The 22,344-nt window shown below is 42.8% G+C and overlaps 1 protein-coding gene across 3 annotated transcripts in view; it reads right to left on the reverse strand.

Annotated features, from left to right (window-relative positions):
* Positions 1–22,344, reverse strand: part of ZNRF3 (zinc and ring finger 3) — a 148,646-nt gene that overhangs the window by 83,911 nt on the left and 42,391 nt on the right. Inside the window, exon 1 of one of the 3 annotated variants that reach the window (XM_087424009.1) lies at positions 15,981–16,503. The exons of the other annotated variants lie outside the window; for them this stretch is intronic. The gene's annotated coding sequence lies outside the window, so the exon portion shown is untranslated. Of the gene's footprint in view, positions 1–15,980; positions 16,504–22,344 lie in introns of those variants that run through there. 3 annotated transcript variants of the gene reach the window in all.

Below are 22,344 nucleotides of genomic sequence, written 5' to 3' on the forward strand. Positions count from 1 at the left end.
TAACTATAGGACAAATGATAACACACTGGTTCTGCTTCTATCGTGGCATGCTACACAACCACAGTAGCACCTGTACAAGAGTCAGTCCAACAGCTAAAGTCAGAGGTTGTCCCTCTCCGTGAAAAAACAAATGACTGCTTGTGTCTTTTAGGAAGATGAATCAGAGAACATGGCCTGAGACATGTGTCAGTACCACAGACAACTTCATTGCACTCCTCTGCACTCCAAGCCCACCTTGCAAGGTCGGAGGTTATGGAGAAGTTAGAAGTTACGGAGGAACAGAGGTTATGGAGAAGTCACTCAGTTGAGACAGCACCTTTGGACCAGTGCTGTCCAATAGAACCTTCTGCAATGATGGTGATGTTCTATTTCTGCACTGACAATGTAGGAGCCATGAGCCACATGTGGCTATGAAACTGGGGAATTGAATTTTAAGTTTTACTTCATTATAACCACAGTCATGCGTCACTTAACAATGAGGACACCTTCTGAGAAATGTGTTATTAGGCAATTTCGTCATGGTGTGAACATTACAGAGTGAACTTACACAACCCTAGATGGTATAGCCTACTATACATCTAGGCTATATGATACTAATCCTATAGGGCCACCATTGTATGTGCAGTCTGTCATTGACCGAAACGCTGTTATGCGGCACATAACTGTAATTTAAATTTAAGTACCCACATCTGGCTAGTGACTACTATGTTAAATTTAGACTCTGAAATCTAATACTTCTCTACAATCTCAAGAAAGAAAAAGAGCCCAAACATACTCTTACTCTGTCCTCCTCAAGTTATCTTAAAAGTATCAAATTAAAGTCAGGACCAGCTTGACTCCAGAAGATAAATAAATGTGTTTGATGCTATGGGCTACAGAGGAAACGATTTTTTTTTTTAAGATTTTGTTTTAGTAGCACCACGTAGTACAGAACAAAACAAAACACTGCAGGAAACCAGCAATGAAGGTGTTCTGGGGTAGGAGGGTGGGTTGAAGACCAGCAGGTGGTCAGGTGACACAGGAAATTCAAGATAGCAAGGGTCAGAAGTGCAGGCTGCCACTAATTTCACTGCGTAGTCTTGGGCAAATCACTTTTTCTCTCTGCACCTCAACTTCTCAACAATAAACAGGATTTAACCACCTGCCCCATCTAATTCACAGAGTTGTTAGAAAGGAAAGGGAAGGTAAATAATGCTAAAGAGTATCAAATGCTACTTAAAAGCAAGATGTCATCATAAACTCACCTAGGTCACTTGCAGGTCCTTATGCCCCATTCTCTGGCCCCGCCCATTCTTCATGGTCCAGCTCTAGCCATTGCCTCCATGTGATCTTTCCAGAACCCTTCAACTCACTATCACTGTTCCTGCCTCTGACCATCTATCATGTTTTGATTCTTTTAAGTTCAGCTATCGCATGTGCATTCTCTCTCCAATGGGGGGTGAAGGGTATGTCTGTGTCAACCACCAGCTCTGGATCAAATGAAATAACGTGTGTCAAATGACAAACCTTTACATTACGAAAAATAAACAGTAACATCATAAAGGGAGACAGGTACTCAAGTGAGTCACCAGGCAGAAGTCAAGGATGGTGCAGTCTTACACACTTTGAGTGACTGGGAACAGCCATAGAAAAGTAAGCAGCTGGGAACCCCTAACCATGGAATTGCAGGGACCCCTACAAGGGGGGATAAGATAAGAGCAAGCAACAGCCTGGCAGGCGAAGGCTCTGCTATGGTCTCAATGGTTGTGTTCCCCTAGGATTCATATGTTGAAATCCTTACCACCAAAGGTGACAGTATTAGTAGCTGGGGCCTCTGACAGGTGCTTAAGTCACAAGAGTGGACCCGTCATGAATGGGATTCATGCCCTATAAAAGAGGCTCCACAGAACTCCCTAGCCTCTTCTGCAACACAAGGATATAACAAGAAGTCTGCGACCCAGAAGAGGGCCCGCACCCGACCATGCTGACACCCTGATCTCAGACTTCCAGCCTCCAAAACTGTGAGAAATAAATATCTGTTGTTTATAAGCCACCAGTCTGTGGTATTTTGTTATAGCAGCCTGAACGAGCTAAAACTCTGAACAACAATGTAGGCTCAACACCTAGAACTGAAAATACCCTGATTTGGGAAGGCAGCAGCAAGGCAGGCCCAAAGGTGAACCCGCTGCAATTTCCTTCTAACTAATTTGCCAAAATATCCTTTTTAAATATAGTCCCTATCAATAGGATCCAAGATCTACAGAATTCAAGAACCTTGAATTCAGCATGGCAACCTTGGTCCCCGACCTTTCCTGCCAGATCAAACTTCCAAGCTGTGCTGTTGTTCATTAATTAACAGTGGCTCTCTGGCTTCAGCCACTATTAATAAGAAGCCCTGGGCATCACTAAAAATGCAGTCCAGTGGGGACTGACTGTAAAGGGGCACAAGAGAACTTTCTGGGATGATGGTCACATTGTCCTTTATCTTGACAGAAAAGATAAAGGTTGGGTTACACAAGAGGTCACATTTGTCAAAAGTCATGCCATAGTATACTTAAGATTTGTACATTTCACTCCATGTGAATTTTAGCTCAAGGAAAAAAATGTAAACAAAGAAAAAATGCACAGTCCAGCCACACACACAACCCCAATCAGAATCTCTGGAACTAGGACACAGATTTTGGGTTTTTAACATGCTTTCCAGATGATTCTGATGAAGGTGAGCCTCTGAGAACACTTTGAAAATTACTTGCCTAGACCAAAGAAAACAGGTCAAGTATAGATAAGGAACATACTCAAGTAGGCTTCCCATTTTCTATCTGAGATTGACTATATGACAGAAATCATAAAAATCTCAAGAAGTGGTGGGAAGAACGGTATGAAATGGCCACTATGTGCCAATTTTATATTTATAAAAATGGCACTTCCATATGATTCTAATATTATTACGGTAATAAGATGCTATCACTTCTAGATGCAAGCATACACCTTGGCGAATGAATAACGTCTTAGCCATAGAAGAGCATAATCTTATTTGAAAGAGGTCTACTCAGGCCAGAAATTTATCTCCATGCTGAACTGCACTACTCCTCCAGGAGAGGGAGAGGAGGCAGCAGCTAAGGGGTGTGACAATGGCAGTCAGAAGGCAAAGCATCCATCCACCTGCCTGGTTTCCACAGCTAAGGGGTCACTTTCCACTGGGGAGCCGTGGAACTGTGGGGCCAGAAGCTCCTGTAAGTTGAGCTTCCTTCTTCCTTCAAAAAGACCAGCCTGTATTTGCTTGTTTCTGAATTCCAATTTTTCAATAAACCAGAATTCTCACCCCAGTGGTTACAAAACAAACTTCAGAAGCAACTCAGCCTTCCCTTCGGAAGGATGGGAGAGTGAATAAGCAAAAGATCACTTTCACAAGCGCTTGGGATCAGTGAGAAATTCTGGACCAGAAAGAGTGCTCTTCTCCAGGGCTTTGGCCTTCCTAAGTGACTGTGTTCTCATCTGGTGATGAAGCCACTGCTCACTTTGGCAAGCTCCCAGAATACCTTTTAGTCCTTGCCACAAGATGCAAGGACAAAATGTACCAGATGCAATTCATTCAGCTTTGAACACAGTAACTTGTTGTTCTTGAGCTCAGAGAGAAGCTAAACTGGGAAATACGTCTAACAAAGGACAGTGGGTGAATTGGTACCCAAGGAGGGTAGGAGAACCAAATGCAACCAGTCACAGGCCTGAGGCTCCTGGTGTCCTCTGCACCCCCTGAGGGCCACTCTTAGATTCTCGCCCCCATCACTGACAACCACTTCAGGGTGTGCAATCCTTACAATTCATAACACAGGTTACATCACCTCCTCCCTATGAGGTGGGCAGGAAAGAGAGATTACTGCCCCTGTGCCATGAAGAGGAGCCTGGGCTCAGGAAGTGACATACCCAAAGAAACATAAAGTCAGCTGGACCCAAGTTCAAACCAGCCACTCTGTCCTCCCTCCCCCCACCATGCTCCTAATCATTGCTCTTAATCACCGTCATATACCTTTCCCAATAGGAAAAATAAATGACTTTTTAATCACTCTCTGGATTTGAGAGAAACAAAAGTTAAATCAATTGTTTTATCCATCTCCAAATCTATCAATCACTGATTTATTGCTTGCCTAGTAGGCACTCAAATAGTTGTTGATAGATCAACTGGTTACTACTTTTCAGCAAAAACAAAACTCATTCCAATGAATTGTAACCTCAGCTCTTATTAATAAGTGGACAGAAGAGTCATTTGCTTTTCAAAGCATACTTTTTGACTCCCCCACCCCCAAAGTTATCCATACTCCCAAAGTGAGCACAACAAACATCTGTTTCCCACCTCTAAACATGATACGATCTCAGGGGATGCAGTGTAATGGACAAAGTCTCAGAAAGAGTGAGCATTATTATCCAAACTGAAAGCAACTTGTAAGTTTATAAACTTGTTCAATAAATTTACTGAGCACCATCTGGGTAGCACGCCCTGTGACAGGTGCTGTGAGTGACACAGTGAAGAGTCAGATCAAGGATCCCACTGTGGAATGGCTCCAGATGATAATCCTTAGCTTGGAATTTTCTAACTGTGAATCTTATCTTGTAACCAGTGCCACCAAAGCAAAATCTCAGGACTGCAAAGCCCCTCGACGAAGAAAGAATTTGGAAAGCACTGTCCTGGCTCCAAACCATAAAGCCTGGGGTTGTAATAAACCCAAAGATGCTCCATGTAAATCTACACTGCTCTATAATTCTACTTCCTAATGCAGACAGCCTTGAACAAAAAGCCCTGTGTTCTACACAATATTACCTTCTCTAGACCTAATTCAAATGTACCTTCTCAACAAATCAAGATGTGCTGGGAGGGGGAAATAGCCAGTCGAGGCTCCTGGTGCCCCTGGACCCTACTTTGGCTGCTAAGACCCCTATGGCTAAAAACATGTTGGGGTGGAAAGGGGTCATGGCAATTAGGCCTTATTTTTCCTACAGAACTGACCCAGTCTGATTCCAAAGCCCTCTGGGACTATTTATACCCCAGGCCTGAAGTGATGAAGCCCCTCCTCCTCTACAGGATGCAGTGTGATGCCCAGGGAAGTCTCAAGAAGCAGGAACGCCTCGCTCAGTTCTCAGCTCTCTCACAGATAAAGTTAAAGCAGGAATGCACGAAGTCCTCCACACTAACCTCATATACTACTTTGGACAATTAAGTAATTTTTTGCTCAGCTCTAGGTTCAAGAAGCTAGCGGGGAAAGAGCCCCTGTCAGACCAAGTGACTTTAAAGGACTGAAAGACAGACTTTTTGCTTTGTAGACAAGCCTCGCTTCCTGCTGGAGAAAAGGCAAAACCAGCTTCCTCAAATTCTCCATGCTGCCCTCTCAGTTACACAGAAAATACCAGCCCCGGAAAAGAGAAGGGAAGAAGAGTCAGGAGGTCTCTCTGTTTCCGGGAAGCTCTGGTTTCACCCAATGCAAGAAGCTGCTGCTAAAAAAAATCAAGGAAACAAAAATTAAAGGCTGCTCGGAAAACCTAAAAAATGCCACCAGACACTTTCATCTAACAGAAGATCTACAGGTCTTAGTAGGAACTACCCATCACCTCTCCCTTTCTCTGTACCGCATTCCTGTCCAATCCCTTCTATGTTAGGGTAGGCCTCACACGTCACTTTACCAGCCCACTTCCATCCCAGAAAGCAGCCAGCAAAGCACAAATGCCCTCCTTGAAGCCAACGTTTGCCAGGCCAGACATTCCTGTCTCTAACCTTCTCTGTGGTACTCAGTATGCACCAGCAGTGGACAGAGCCCTGGCCAATGTGCTCTTTCAGCCCTAGCGACAGAGAGAATCCTTTGCACCCCCATCCTGCCCAGTCTGTGGGACCTTGTCAGGCTGCTAGTGTGGCAAATGATGGCTCACTGTTGGTTTTCAAACCATGTTTAGTAGTGGAAGTCCTATCGATAAACCAACCCTTAAGTGAAACTCCAATACGTGAGACAGATAAAAGCAGGGCTGTGCTGGGTGAAGAGGCTCCAAAGCTACTCCTTTTGCCTCCTTGCTCCTGGCAGAAGCCTCCAAGCTGCTCCACAAAACATGACCTGAAAACTATTCATGGTACTTGGTGTTTCCCAAAACGCAGGCCATGAGCCACTGCCAATCCACAGAGGATTCTGGGTGGTACACAGGCGGGCTTTTTAAAACAAAGACATTTATTCACTTTAGCATGAACTAGAAAAGATAACCAGCACAAATTCTTGATAAAATTTCCTTTAAAAAATACCATTTTTCATCAAATCTAAGACGCCATCAACCATAACATCTTTTAGTGGACAAGAAAACAATTAAACCAGGACATGCCATGGATTTTAAGACATTCCAGTGTCAGAGATGATAAGATACAAAAAAAGAAAAGCAACTAAGAATCAACAAAATAAGTTCCTTTAGTTTTTAGAATTGTAGTCACTTTAAAGAAAAATATGAAATAAATGACTAAAAAGGTGGCACACAGATATGGCAGAAATTGCAGAGGTGTCATAAGAATGACCAAATAATGTAACAACGCATAGAGTAAGCTGTGTGCCAGGCCCTGCTCTAGGTGCTTTACACAACTGCACATATTTAATCTTTAAAACAACCCTACAGGGGCCGGCCCCGTGGCTTAGTAGTTAAGTGTGCACGCTCCGTTACTGGCGGCCCGGGTTCGGATCCCGGGCGCACACCCACACACCGCTTCTCCGGCCATGCTGAGGCCGCGTCCCACATACAGCAACTAGAAGGATGTGCAACTATGACATACAACTGTCTACTGGGGCTTTGGGGAGAAAAAGCGAAAAAAAGGAGGAGGATTGGCAATAGATGTTAGCTCAGAGCCAGTCTTCCTCAGCAAAAAGAGGAGGACTGGCATGGATGTTAGCTCAGGGCTGATCTTCCTCACACACAAAAAAAACCCTACAACATGGTACTACATTATCCTCATTTCCAGAGCAGTAAACTGCAGTATGATGAGGGTGGGTGACCTGCCCAAGTCACAAACAAGTAAGTACAGAGGTGAGAATCCCAGCCCAGCACAAGTCATGCAGGTCTCCAGCTCCCTGCCCTTCTGAAGCCTCTCCAGAGACCTCCGGGTAGGGCCATGGGAAATTCCCAATATTCAACCATTTCTGACCTACAAAAATGGCAAGTTCATGGAATTCAACCTAATAGAGGTAAGTATCATTTGTTAAATGTCTGATTAACGACTGACACGTGACTGGCTGGAGAGAAATATCCTTTCAGGATATAGTGGAACTTCGGTCATCAGTGGCACATCACTAACCTCAATCCAAGGCCCTGAACCTTTTGAAATATTCTCGAATGTTTATCTAAAGCCCCCTTCATCTTCCTCACTCAGATGGCAGCCTCCAGAACCAACAGAAGGACACGAAAATTTGTAGGAGAAAGGTATAAAACAGAGAAATACAAGCACACTCTTTTCCTAAACTTCAGGGTTGGCCCTCAAGGCATTTTAAAGCAACCTTAAAAGACAACTAATAATTCTCCAGATTGATCTTTCACAGGCTGTGGCCTCACCCCTGTCAAGCTGTTGCTGAGCTAGTGGTTAAAAGGCAAAGCCATAACCCACAGTTGACCAAATACTCCTCAAGATGGACAATTTGGTTTAAGGACACAGAATATCAAGAGTTATGGCTAGAGTTCATTTCTAAAAATAATATGTATTAATCGACTGAAGAAGCAGGGACCTCCACCCACGCCTTTCCTGTTAGCATCTGCATGCAGGGCCACACAAGGCCCAGCTCTGGCCGGCATCCTTCATACCCTGGTCTAATCCTCGTACTCTAAGATGAATGGGGCCCCTGGAGTTGTGCAACATGCTGGCCCTTCCTGCATGTATGTAGGGAAGTATCTCAGGTTTCTAATAACACTGGGCAAATGCCCAAAGAAGATCTGAAGTTAAGCAGAAACCTGATACACAAAACTGTGACCACACGGAAGAAGCCAAGGAAAAACTCAGATCTTATTTTAGGAAAATGCTACCTTTTTCTGACATTTAACTCAAAATACCTAATAGTCAAGGACTTGGAGTGAGTTAATACTCCTTCCGGTTCTGAGAACAGCAGATCTTGACATAGGAATCTCTTTTATTTTTATTTCTTCATAACTTCCAAAGCTTATTCTTATTACTAATATACCTCCATTAACTCCTAATTCCAAAGAAGTGTTAAATATGCACATTCTCAAACATGTTCTTTTTTTCTTTTTAATCATCAAAGCTCGGCACCAGAAAAAATTAACTCAAGCCAGAGAAGATTATCTTCATAAACATTATGTTCCTAGTAGAAGTAAACTGCTCTTTTCCCTTAAGCGAAATAGAACGTAACTATGCAGCGCCTTTTGTACTTTTCAAAATGTGAATGGGAACACTTTTCTGAAGTTGCGAATATACAAAAGAACCAAATAAAATCGTAAAAAAACATAGAAATGAAGAACTTCTCTCTGCTGAAAGGAACTGTTCTTTGTTGATAAAGGGAGGTTCAAACATATTTTAAATATTTTTAAACAAAGGCCTAGCTGATGTCCCTAATCCATCCATCCAGCTCAACTTTCCGCGCAGGCAGCTGCTGCAGCGGAGCACCCATCCAGAAGGGAGGGCCAGAGGCATTTCCTTAGCGTCCCACATTCCTGGGGGACACGGGTCTTAGCAAAGTTAACAGCAATTTTCAACCTCCAATGCAAGTACAACAATATCTTCATAAAAGTTTTACAAGGACAAACTGGCAAGAACCAAACTACCACGAAGGGTAATGTTTCGGGGCCCTGAGCATTCCAGCAGCCCGCTTTTCTTGGCCACCTCTCCCAGCTGTGTGGTGCAAATAGGCGGTCAGCTGGGAACCCACAGGAGGGTCCCATGGAGAAAGCACTTGGAGAAAATAAAGCCAAATATACCCTTGCTGGCTCAACGCTCCTTGCTCCGCAGGAAAGGGGAGCAAGTGGAGGCCAGTCAGATTTCAACATCTCTAATCAACGCAGGGGAAGAGGAATGGACAGAAGGGATGGAAGCAGATACACGGAGCTGCCTGCCTCTGGGTCTGATACCGTCTCTATCCATCCTTCCAGAAGACACCTCTCTCAACCTTGCATTCCTCATTGGTGTGAGCATTAATGGAGCATTGCTCCGAGCAGGACCCTTACACGGTGGGGGCACAGTCACCCTGGGAGACCATCTGTGGTATGACCTGCAGAACAAAGGTCCAAGGTGAATAACAGAACCACAGGGCCATAAGAGACAGCAGTCAGCCTTGAGGCCAATGTTAGTTTCCTGGGGCTGCCGTGACAAAGTACCACAAACTGGGTGGCTTAAACAACAGAAATTTACTGTCTCACAGTTCAGGAGACTATTAGTTAGAGATCAAGGTGTCTGAGGGCTGAGGGAGAACCTGTTCCATGCCTCTCCCCTAGCTTCTGGTGGATGCTGGCAATCTTTGGGGTTCCTTGGTTTGTAGAATCATCACTCCTATCATAGCCCCCATCCTCACATGGCGTTCTCCCTATGTGTGTCTGTGTCCACGTTTCCCCAATTTTATAAGGACACCAGTCATATTTGATCAGGACCCACCCTAAGATCTCATTTTAACTTGATTAGCTCTGTAAAGACCCTATTTTCAAATAAGGTCACAATCCGACCCCCAGGTACTCAGGGTTAGGGGGCACACAATTCAACCCATAAGAGGGCCAGCCCTTAGGAGAACCACTGGTGGTTGAGGAAGGAAGGACCTATAAGAAGATATTAGCATTTTCATTCTTTAGCATCTATTTCACAATAAGTAGCTACAGAAGCCAAAAGTCTGTATCACAGTGCAGGAATAAGTTAAATGAATAATTTTTTTTGAGTGGGTGGAAAGATCTGGGAAACACAGGCAAGGTGCCATCACAGGGAGAAACAAGGAAAAATGAGGTGTAAAATGATACATTCATGGACTGTTTTGGCAGAGAGGCCTGTTGCCAGTAGCTATACAGTAGACTTTCAGAGTTTGGCAAGATATAAAAGAGGACAAGGCCCAAAATACATTAATGGCCTGGCTGTGGCTTTAGATCGAGTCATAATTGGCTGGGAAACGGGGCTCACCTTACAATTCTATGAAATGCTAAGTTTGAGTCTCATGCCATTCAGCAAGGATTTACATGGCAGGGATCTGGTCGTCATTGCCAGCCACTGGCCCAGGCTTGAACTAGACACCAGTCTAGGGTTTTTAGAGTAAGGAGAGTCCTGAGAAACAGACATAATGGAGGAAGGCCCTAAAGGACCATTGCCTTTTCAAACCCAAAACATGAAATAAAGGAAACATCACATTCAAGGAAGACAGGTGATAAAGAGGGTCCTTTCCTTGGAAGAAAAAAAAGAAAAGGAAAAAGAAAATGAGAAAGGATTTTATTTTCAAAGGAATCTTAATGGTGATTACTTTGTGATTTTCAATATTGTTGAAGCCTAAAAAGAATGATGCAACTACAAGGTGCATAATACACAAAATATATGTATTATTGCTATCATCGTGCAAGCTGGGGCTAACATTCTCAGATAACAGAGAGTCAAGAGCCTTTAAAACAATTTTATCCCAATTTCCATTAAATGCCATCTAGCCCAGAGGTTCTCAAAGTCCATCTAAGCCTCTGGGTAGGTGGGGGGAGATCCTTAAAACTTTGTCAGGGAAGCTGTGAGGGCAAAACTATTTTTGTAATAATCCTATGACATTCTGCCTTTTACACTGTGCTGATATTTGCACTGATGGTGTAAAGCAATGGTGGGAGAAACTGTTACATCCATCAAAGGCAGTGGCACCAAACTTCACTCTTGATTATTACATATTTGCAATTAAAAAAGTTTCCTTAGGAATGCTGAAACAATATTGACAAAGAATACTGATCAAGTCAAAACTATAGATTTTATTAGCTCTTAGCTCCTAAGTACATGCTTTTTAATACGCTTTGTGACAAAATGGGAAGTATGCATAAGCACTTCTGGGGCATACCAAACTACGATGGATGACTCAAGATAAAGTACTGGTGCGATTGTAAGTTGCAAGCCAAACTAGCCACTTAGTTATGAAACACCATTTTCACCTAAAAGAACAACTGACAAAGGATGGTAACAAAGATGGGCATAGGGCAGACATTTTCTCAGAAATGAATGAAGTGAGCCTGTCACTTCAAAGAAAACAATTGACAATATTCATTGCCAATGATAAAACTTGAGCTTTCAAGCAAAATTAGAATTTGGGGAAATTTATATCTACCACCAAGAGCTTGAAAGACCCCAATATTTAAAGACTTTCCTATTAAGACAGGCGAGGATATAGAAATGTGATTTTTTAGTATTGTATAATGAAATGTGTCAGCATGTGGAGGAGCTGCGTGACTCAGTGAATCAGTATTTTCTAAATGACCGATGCATGATAAGACAAAATCTTTCATTGGTAAAACATCCATTCAAAGTGCAAGAGAGACCAATGGATTTCAACATAAGAGAGTATGAAGAGTTCATCAATATGGTTCCAGGTTCCACATTACTACTCACCTTTAAGAAACTACCTCTTGTCAAGTTTTGATATAGTATCAAAGAATATCCACAATTATCTTAAGAAGCTAATAAAATACTCCTCCCTTTTCCAATTGTATATCTGTGTAAGGCCAGATTTTCTTTAGACACTTCAGCCAAAGCATATCACAACAGACTGGATACAAGACATGTGAGAATCCAACTGCCTTCTGTTAAGCCAGATATTAAAGAGATTTACAAAAATATAAAACAAGGCCACTCTTCTCACTTTATTATCCAAAACAAAATATCATTTTTCATAAAAATATTAGTTAACATGTAATAGGCTTATTACTATTTTAAAATTAATTTCAAAATTAAAGTTTCTCTTTTAATTTCTCACAAGGCAAATACTGGCAGATATAACCCACATAAAGAAAATCTCTTTGTGGGCCTTAATACTTCTGGAGCATAAGAACTCTTACAATTCAATAATAAAAAGATGAATAACTCAATTTAAATGGACAAAGGATCTGAGTAGACATTTCTCCAAAGAAGACAAACAAATGGCCAAAAAGCACATGGAAAGATGTTTAGCATCATTAGCCATCAGGGAAACCCAAATCAAAACCACAATGAGATACTACTTGACATCTACCAGGATGGCTAGAATCAAAAAGACAGATGATAAGTTTTGGTGAGGATGTGGAGAATTGGAGCCTTCATACACTCCTGATAAGAATGTAAAATGCTGCAGTCACTTTGGAAAACAGTCTGGCAGTCCCTCAAAACGTGAACCATAATTCCATGTACCTTGAATATAGGTATATACCCAAGAGAAATGAAAACAGGTTCACACAAAAACTTCTACATGAATACTCACAGCAGCATTGTTCGTAACAACCAAAGAGCAGAAACAACCCAAATGTGCATCAATTTATGAATGGATAAATAAAATGTGGTATCTATCCAATGTAATATTATTCAGTAATATATGGTAGATAACAGGGTACCAGATGAAAGAAAATTCTATCTAGACAGCTGTGGATTCCCACATGTATCTATTTAAAAAATTCAAAATCCAAGAGAGTGTTAAAAAACTGAACTCTCTCAAGAGAGCCAGTCCTAACTTCACTAGTCCCTCCCACATGATGAACCCAACAGAAGCTAGTTTTACCCACATTTCAGCATTCTGGACTGGCCTCTCAACGCCTTCCCAGGCAAAGACTGCTATATTTATCTTCTTCCCAGCCTTATGGATTTCCCAAGTAATTGGTGACAGTGAGGGATGAGGAAGCAAAAGGCTTGTCAGCCCATGATTTCATAGCTATTCATCCCCTAACTCAACCAATCTCATAGTCAAGTTCATCTCAACAGACAGTAGAGACCTTTCTACCCTCAGCAGCCATCACCTGCTACTGCCAAACACAAATGAAACCCACCCTTCAGACCCCAAAACCCTCTTCCACCACTCCAATGCCCCTAGACAATCTGCTCATAGAACCATCATCTGCTAACAGTTCTCATTCTTCCCAAATCACAAGCATTTTCTAATAAAGATAGGCTCCATAACTAGTGATTTCAATCACCAACAAACAGAAGGGCTCCCAAAGCCCACTGCCATTCATCCACCTTTAGCAAATGGACAGTCCACCTGAACTTTGCTATAAACAACTGACCCAAAGACCACTGCCCACATACTAGTAAGTCATTTTGAAGTCAGGAATCATTGCATGATTACAAAAGATGGTATTTTATTGAGTTCCTGCTAAGAGATATAACTTCCTTTTGGACAAAACTCCAACTTTTTAAAGCCATTTCTCTCACATAAAGAATGATAGTGGCATTTATTTAAAAAAAAAACAAGGGCCAGCCCGGTGGCACAGTGGTTAAGTGCGCGTGCTCCACTTGGGCGGCCTGGGGTTCACAGGTTCAGATCCTGGGCGCGCACTGATGCACTGCGTGTCAAGCTATGCTGTGGCGGCGTCCCATATAAAGTAGAGGAAGATGAGCACAGATGTTAGCCCAGGGCCAATCTTCCTCAGCAAAAAGAGGAGGATTGGCATCAGATGTTAGCTCAGGGCTGATCTTCCTCACAAAAAATAAATAAAAAACAAACCAACAAAAACTCCACAAGCACATTCCAATGACAATAAAGCAAAGAACAGAGGTGTTTTATTGGTTTATCTATTAAAAAAGACTTCACTTTAAATGAAAATATTCTCAATGTACTTTTTGGGGGGTGAGAAATCAATTAAAAAAAACTTTCTCAGATTATAAAAGCAATATAAAAATCACTGAAGGACTTGGAATATGAAGAAAATTAAAGTACCCCAAAATCTCATTACCAATGAAAAAACTGGGGAGGGGACTCCATTACAGTCTTTTTTCTATATATGCCACACAATTTTTTTAATAAACAAAATTAGGACTATATATTACATTACATTCTTTTTTCTCTTATGAGCATTTTCCCTTGACATTAAATATTCTCAAATAATTTTAATGTCTGCACAGTACTCTATGACATGAACAAAAGTAATATCACTTAGCCAGGCCTCGATTGTTAGATATTCTCATTGTTGGCAATTTTCTATCATAAATAATATGTTAGTGAACATCCTCACATAAAAATCTTGATACACATCTCTGATTATTTTTTTTAGGATAAATTCCTAGAAGAAAAACTGTTGAGTCAAAGGGTAGGAATATTTTTAAGGCTCTTGATACATATACCGCTACAAACAACACTCCCACCAGCAGTGCATAAAAGTATCTATTTTCTTGTACCTTTTTACTAAAATGTGTGCTAACATTATTTTAGCCCTTGCCACTTGGATAACAAAAAAATAGCTAGTTTTTGTTTTAATCCACGGTTCTTTTGGAATCCTTGCTGTTCCACAACGCCCTTGTTCTGTCCTTGTCCCACCATGTTCAGCACAAGTCCACTAAGCTGAAGAGAAATCCACACACCAGCTGCATATAGCACATCAGGAGCAGTCTGCGCAGGATGGGGCCACACATCATGGGATTCTGCTGCTTTAAAGAAAGAGAAAACCCGGATGCTTTGGGGGAAAAGAGGAGTGCTCAAATGTGTGGAGACTTAGGTAATTTGGCAATTCCCAGAGCTCAGATTACATCAGGAAGCAAGTTGAGTGCCAACACACAAACACTTGGGGAGCACAGAGAGGAACAAATGGTGCCCTCCCCGCTCCAGTGTGTGTTAGCACATCGTAATAAAAATGAGAAGTAAGTCAAATAGCTTCAATAAAGAATCACTGCAGCATCTATTTCCAAATTATCCCACAACTAGGGCAATCCTGCACACTTAAAACTGTTTGATTCAGCACAAATATCCCCTCCACATTCCGCTCCCCCCCAAAAAAAAACCTCATATTCTGGAAAGAGAAAACACAGGCTGAGGGATGCTGGGAACCCTAAAGGAAATGTGTGAACAGCAGGCCCCTACCCCCAGCCTGGTAAATCTCTCATCTATAATCCAACATGAGAGACAACAGGCAAACAGCAAGAGGTCATCTTCAAAGAACCGGTTGCTACGGGAAGCAAGTGCAGAGGCAGCAAGCATGTCCCCATCAAAGTCCAGCAGCTGCAGAAGAACCACAAAGGTACAGCTCCCCTCAGAGTAGAGCAAGAATGGGGGGGGCCTCCGGGGGCAGGAGGACAGGAGGAGGAGGAGGAGGAAAGGAAGAGAAAAACATCAGACCGGCAGCAGCTGCCCAGCGGAACATAAAACCTGGCAGTTTTGTCTTATTCAACAACGGGGAAAGCAGAGAAAAGAAGAAATATAGAAAATAGCATTTCCTGAACTGCCTTTTTAAGTGCTAGTCAAATCTTTCGGCATACCTGAGAGATGGCCAGATAAAGCCCACAGCTATGGAAAGAGAAACATTGCCATAAGTGATAAAACGGCAAGTTCCAGCTTTACACACCATCTCAGGACAAATGTGATCATCTCTTGGTAGAAAAATCTCTAAACCTTTAGTCCCAAATGCCCCCTCCCCAACAAGGCAACACCAACCACAGAGAAGAGGGGATCTACCACTTGTCCACAGAATCTAAACACGGGAATCTGAGGGCCCCCCTTAATTTGGGTAGAAGCTACCCTCATTTTTCCAGGTGAAAGACACAAGACACAAGTCAACAGACTTCACAGCCCCTAAGTGGATGTCTCAAACAGTCCCTTTCACATTTGAGATCTCCAACCCCTCATATAGCACTGGCCCATGGAATCACACAGGACTCAGGGGAAAGAGACCGCTAGAGAATCAAGTTCCACCTCCTCACTGTGAAGACAGACCATGGGCCGTCAAGAGACTTGCTCAAGGTTTCCCAGATCATCTAGAGGCCACATCTCCCAACTTCCAGGCTGCAGTTTTTTCCACTGATGGGTGACAACCATAAAGGTCTAGGGACAAGACGAAGAGAGGTTAAAAGCTTGGTCTTTGTTCCTCACTTGGTTTCTGGCTGCTACCAAATGGCTTGATGCAAATGAAAGTGCTGGTTCTCTCTTCTCTTCCAAAGAACAGTCTGTCTGTTGGTTCCAGTGGGTTTTCACAGAAGTCAGGCACCAGGCAGGTGGACACCTCTTGCCCCGGCTCTCTGTGTCTTCATCTCACAGCTCTGTTGAGAAAGTGCTCAGACCATCAAAGAAGGTAAGGTTTGCTCAAAATGATTTCCTGAAAGAGGTGAGAGGTTCGTAGGGCTAGATATACACACAGAAAGAGTTCAGGCCTGAAACTATCACAGAACCAAATCCCATGTGAAAGGACAAAGCTAAAATGGCACGGGTGAGTTCTTCCCAAGTAAACACTCAGAAGTGGAAGACTTATGCAATCTGTTTTTATCAATGGATCTGTCTTCACCACATTTTACAGATATAAAATGTGTTTAAAAACAAAAATCAAATAAAATTTAAATGGCTCTTTCAATAGGCCAAGACTTTATCTGTACTTGTCCTCTGCCAAGTGGACATGAGTAAATGAGTAAATATGAAATTAAAAAAATAAAAATTAAAAAACTCTGACTTCAAATCAATAAATGTAAATTTGCACTACTCTGGGCACCTTCTTGCCACACAGCTAATAAACAAACAAGTACACCAAAGGAGCGTGCAAAGGCCTCAGAATTTTCTTCCTCAGCCGCCACCACCACCACCATCACCTCAAGCTAATCCTTTCTATAGTGATAGGATTTCTAAGGACTCTATTTCTACTCCTGTTTTTTCAGTGTCAGAGGAAAACAGAAGTGTAAGGAGAGATGTAGGCACTTATTTCCAAGAAGTAAGACTTCTTAAGGCCTTCTACTTCTGTCTCTAAACATGTTAGAAAATCGAAGGCAGAAAAAGGGAGAAAGAAAAAAAGAAATTCATGAGTGATTCAAGTGCCTGAAAAGGAACAACTGTCCATAAAATGAACAACCTCAGTGAAATAAATTTCTGTTATATTTCGTCATTTTTATAAATTTTTTTCGCTGAAACCTTTAGAAGCTTCTGGCTGCAATGGCAAATTACGGAGGAGAGTAAATCCCTGCTGGTTGGTCTCGTTTACAGTTCACAACTGGACATTAAGTTTATGAGACCCAACCCAACCCCCTACTCAAAGAATCAGACTTGCTCCTGCCCTCCCAGCCTTCCGAAGGCCCAGAGGAAGACCTCTGTGGCCCCAGGTCAGGCGCTGGCAGCCTCTAAAGGGGAGGGCAAGGGCCTCTGAATGACCAGATTAAGTCTGAATGGATGAAGAACCTGTGGTTAAGTTTTCTGAATACTTGGCTCTCTTAGGGGGAGCAAACTCCTAAAAAAAAAAACAAAAAGCAGAAAACTAGTGTGGCTCTCTGCTACTGCCCCTCAGAAATGGGAATCCTGCTCTTTGAGTCTAGGAGAGTGGATTTTCACATACTTGACGAGTCAAGCCTACTTTCCAACCAGTGTGTGGAGTTCAGCTGATTTTCCAGGGGAAGGAGGAAAAAATAACATTGCCCTACTTCTTCTCAAGATTACTATTTAGACAGTTCAGGTTGACAAGGAACATGCTTTAACCACCAATCCCCTAGGACAAACTTAGAAACTTCTCTAAGTCATTATACAGTAAAGAAACTAGTCTTTCCTTTAACTCACTTAGCCTCATCTTCAACCAAACTTCTTTACAGTATTGTTCTAGCTTCACTGGCCCAGAATCCTTGCCAGAATGCTCCCTACCCCAAGCAGAAGTAGCAAAGGAAAAAAGCCAACAGCATTTTATCTAACCTGTGGCAGCCTGGTCAGAATTGTCTTGGCTACACAAGATGCAGGCCTGCTGAGATTTTGTTCTGCTTTTCTAAGTGGGGAGAAAATATCAACATAAATCTTTCCTCCCAGTGAAAGAGCCAAGGATTAAGTGAATTCATAACGCAGACTACTCATATATCAAGATATAATTCACTAAAACTCTTGTTGAACAAAATGTTCAGTTACCTTTCTACGTTAAAAACTCAAGTTTGGGTGTAAAAGACTAATGTCTAAAAAACCCAGTGGGAAGGATGGTTGGAAGAGGTGAAAAAAAACTCTCCAAAAATGCTAATGTTTAAGCTCGACCCATCTTGGCATGTAGGATGTGAGCCGCTTCTACAGCATCTGGTTCTGCAACTGATATTTAACGTGTTTCCATTAAACTGCAGGGGATGCAAGAATGAAAGGCACAGCTTCTGCCCTTTCAAGAGACTGTAGTTACACAGAAGAGAGAAGGTACGAACAGAATAAAACGTACATGGGATGAGGGTTAAATGCCAAGAGTGAGGCCGGTCACAAGAATGCTCTGAGAAAGCAAAGACGAAGGTACACGGGGTTCCAGGAGGGCTGTAGGATTTAGTCCTGAGAAATTAATATATTTATTAAGCATAACAATAGCTGGTTCTTAATATGTATTTATTTAATCTTAACAACAATCATAAGAAGTATCTTTTAAGATACTCATAACAAAAACTCAGAAAGGTTAAGTGCCTTGCCTGGAGTCACTCAGCTAAAAAGTAACACTCAGAATTCGAACTCAAGTCTGATTGCCAAGACTGTTGCTATACCTCCATCTGTACTGCCCCACTTCTAGGCACACATCCCCTCCTCCAGTGGATTTTACTTAAGGCATCAAAAACCTACCAGTCACTTAAAACCCCCACTGTAATACTTATAATTATTTGTGTATATGCATCCCTCCCCAACTAGACTGTGAGTTCCTTAAGGACATCCTTCACCTTCATATTCCACCACTGAGCACAGCACACAAGAAGGCTGTACAGAGGCCGGCCCTGTGGCTTAGCGGTTAAGTGCGCGTGCTCCACTACTGGCGGCCCAGGTTCGGATCCCGGCCGCGCACCGACACACCGCTTCTCCGGCCATGCTGAGGCCGTGTCCCACATACAGCACCTAGAAGGATGTGCAACTACGACATACAACTATCTACTGGGGCAGTGGGGAAAAAAAAAAAGGAGGAGGATTGGCAGTAGATGTTAGCTCAGAGCCGGTCTTCCTCAGCAAAAAGAGGAGGATTAGCATGGATGTTAGCTCAGGGCTGATCTTCCTCACAAAAAAAAAAAAAAAAGAAGAAGAAGAAGGCTGTACAAACAATGTTCAGACAAAGCTGAGTGGCTCATGGCACCCAAGACGCCAGAGAGCCTGCTTCGGCTGGAAAGTTGTCAAAGGGTTTTGCTTGCTTAACCTCCCTGACCCTCAGTTTCCTCATCTGTTAATAGGGATAATAATGATACCTGTTTCATAAGGTTGTTTTGATAACCGTGTTAGATAGTATATGTTAAATGCTTGGCAGTGCCTGGAACACGCTAAGTAATCCACAAAGGCGGGCAAATAATCTCTAACCTCCAATGCAAGATAAAAGGGAGGTGTGCCAGACCTCACATTTAATCTACTAGATTTAGAATCTGGAAACTGATAAGATATTATTAAATTTTAAAAGGGTACAAAACAATGTGTGCTATCCATTAAAACACAATGGGGCAAATCTAGATATACTGATAGAGAAAAACTGTATTTAAATGAAAAAAGCACGTCCCAAGATATGTGTGTGTGTATAATTACATGTGTAGACAAGTATACAAAAAAATACTCTGAAATATACTGGGAGTGGGATGGGAGGAGTGAAGAGGTCCTTCACTTCTGTCACTATGCAGTTTTGGTATTTGAATCTTATTATAAAAACACATTCATGTATTTTCACTAAAAGTAATAAAAGTGTAGAATTTAGTCAATACTAATGTACCAATGTTGGTTCCTTAGTTGTGACAAATGTACGATAAGAATGGTAAGATATTAACAATAAGAAAAAGTGGGCGCAGGGTATACAGGAACTCCCTGTTCTATCTTTGAAACTTCCCTGTAAATCTAAACTATTTGAAAATAAAAAGGTTATTTAAAAAAGCAATAATATGTATAGCACAGAACTATCTTTGCTTTTAAGAATATGTCCATATATATATAAGTATATTTTCATCATACTCTAAACTGTAAACAATGGTTCTGAGTAGTAAGATTGAAGATGATGCTCATTTTCTTGTACCTTCTAGATCAGCGGGTCTCAAAGGGTGGCTGCCGGATCAGCAGGAGCAGCAACAGCAGGAACATCTGGGAACTTGTCAGAAATGCAAATTCTCAGGCCCCACCCCAGAGCCACTGAATCAGACGCTTTAAAGGCGGGGCCAGATGCTTCTGATGCACACAGAAGTTTGAGAACACTGTTCTAGATCACAGAAACTGGTTTTGTAACAAGTGTCACTTTTATAGTCAAAACAATAGAATGAAACTTGAAAAGGGGGTCAGTATGTTGATGGATGGATAGCATTTTAAGACCAGACACGGGCCTTAACACGCTACATATACTGAGAGGCAGGCACAGGCCAGTCCCAACTCAAACTGACCTGTTCTGTCCATCCTCATCTCCCCGCCACCCCAAGCCAGCTTCCGTGGGGGCCTCTGGGGTACCTACAGAGACAAATCTCAGACAAACAAGTCTGGAATGGGGGGTTTTCTTTTTTAAAAAAATTTTTATTGTAAGAGAAGTTTGTGGGCAACAGCTTATCATCTTCATCTTCAGATTTATGGTCTCTAGTCTCAATTTTATGTTAACAGCACCAGCGAGGGCATGACAGTTTAAGAGGCAGAGACTCATCTTCATGACTAAAAAAAAAAACAAACTTAAACCTGTATGTAGTAGCAGCTCAGATGAACAAGGTGCCATGCTAGATAACAAGCCCCGGCTTCAGAACGGGCCCTCATGTCCTTCTTCCATCCAATCTGAGGTCCAGGAGTATTTATAATCCCCAGCTGGCTTCCTCCCCTCCAGGTATATCTGTAGACTCCTTGGAAAGTGCAGGACTTGCACCTCATGTAGAAGACCTGTGAAGTACGCATTTCAGCTCTACTTTTGGAGGCACTCAAGGGGCTGCTTGTGTCTGGTGGCTGAGCTCTATGAAAGCCATGGTCAAGAAAAGCACAGAAATCTAACCTTAAAAAGTTACTTTAAAAATTACTACCTCCTCAAGCCAAGGAGGGGAGGAGGGGGAGAGAAACAAGACTAAACCAATCAGAGGTAAGCCACTCACAACTGCACAGCAACTCAGGGCATCTTCACGGCCCAGGGAGAGGAGCCACATTCCCAGGTGCTGAGCTGGCCTCAGGATCCCAAGAGAGGTGCCAGGCACTTGGACCTGAAAGGCATCAGGGCCCACTGCTGATGTACTCCCGGGCTAGGGGACAGTACATCATCAGGGTGGGAGACCGCACAGGTGTGGCATGTTGGTTGGGCTTGACAGCCACAAGACCCAGGCTGTACAGGCAGAGATGAAAGATGGAACAAGCTCATCTGGTCATGGCTGAGTCAGGTCAGGCCTTTCAGCCAGAGGATAGGAGAATGAAACTTGAGTGTGGAGAGACAGGAGACCATTCTCCCTGATCAGGCACCTGTGGCTGGAAGACCTCTGCATGAGTTTGGGAGCAGCGGAGACTGGCAATAAAGGCGCCAAGGTGAATGACAATGACGGCACTTGGGAGTGACTGACTGATGCAGAGAAACCTATGCCGAGGAGAACAGAGTCTAGCTTCCTAAATTACCTGGACTGTGCCTTTTGGCTACACCCCTGCACTCTCTCACACTGCGGATGGCACTGGAAAAGGCCATCCATGGGGTTCAGTGCACACGAGTGGTGAAGGACAAAAGTACAAGCAGCACCGCTTGAGACAAAAAGATCATCTACCCCCGTCTCCCAACCCCCTGGGTTAGTGAGGTGGTTGGGAATCCAGGTGGGGGAGCCTCTTTGGAGACCCTAAGAGAATACTGTTGCTGGTGGAAGTAACTCTATATCAGGTTTAGAAAAATGGATTCTATCATAAACCATAGAGATAGAATTGTAGAAAATCACTTCTGCAGCCACTGGAGGCTGGAACCTAACAAACCTTGGAGGAGATGGGAGGAGGCAGTGGGCTGACCCAGGGCAGCTGGCCAGATGTATTGGTGTGGGCACCTCACTCACATATGGGTTCAACAGCAGACAGGCCAGCTTCCATGGGTAGAAAAACAGCAGTCTTGACCTCAAGGAGTGGAGCCTGGTGAGTATACTTCAAGCGAAGAGCCCAGAATGAAGAGAAATGAACTGAGGACATGGGCAGAGCACCCAAAAACCAAAGCCACCAAAGAGCAATGCTAAGGTCGGGACAGAGTGACTGGAAACCTGAAAACCCGTTGGACTTTATCACATGGGACTCTGAAGTGGGCTGCCTCTGCAGGGCCAGAGCAGATCTCGTGACCAGGGCTCTCACAGGGGTACCTCTAGGGACAAAG

Source organism: Ceratotherium simum, chromosome 35 (genome assembly GCF_057802395.1).
Source record: "Ceratotherium simum simum isolate JZ-2026a chromosome 35, ASM5780239v1, whole genome shotgun sequence".
Taxonomy (NCBI): Eukaryota; Metazoa; Chordata; class Mammalia; order Perissodactyla; family Rhinocerotidae; genus Ceratotherium; species Ceratotherium simum.